Genomic DNA, 591 nt, shown 5'->3' on the forward strand with positions numbered 1-591 from the left:
GGTACGCACCTCAGACTGGTGTTCACTGCGCTTGAATTAAAGTTATATATCGATTAGTCAATTAACCATTATTAATCTTATTGCCATTGTTGTTAATTGTTTTGCTTCCGCCATTATCACGTTCTTTTGTTAGTCGAGTTCATTCTCATTTATTTCGTTATGTCTACTTCATTTTTGAGATTCTTAACATTCGCACGTTTTATTTTAATTTTTTTTTCCCTCAGTATCGTTCTTCAAAACCGTGATTGGCCTAAATACTCGAGTGAATAAGCATTGTTTTTCTCTCTTTCTTTCTTTTCCTTTATTTTATTTTCCATCCTCTCTTTACGTTCCTTACGTCTTCTACCTTTTTAGCTTTTTTATTTTATTTTATGTCTTTACTTTCTTTTATTTTTCGTTTCCTCGACTTCGTTGTTGCTTTTCTTTTGTTTTGTTTTCGCTCTTCCTTCCTATTCTTATTCTATTTGGATTTTTTTTTATGTTCTACCTCCCATTTTCTTGTTGTTTTTTCCATATTTTCCCACATACCATTTTTTTTCGTCTTTGTATTCCCTTAACGCTTCCTGTCTTTCGTTATTAGCCATTTCTCCC

Source organism: Penaeus monodon, chromosome 27 (assembly GCF_015228065.2).
Source record: "Penaeus monodon isolate SGIC_2016 chromosome 27, NSTDA_Pmon_1, whole genome shotgun sequence".
NCBI classification, from domain to species: domain Eukaryota; kingdom Metazoa; phylum Arthropoda; class Malacostraca; order Decapoda; family Penaeidae; genus Penaeus; species Penaeus monodon.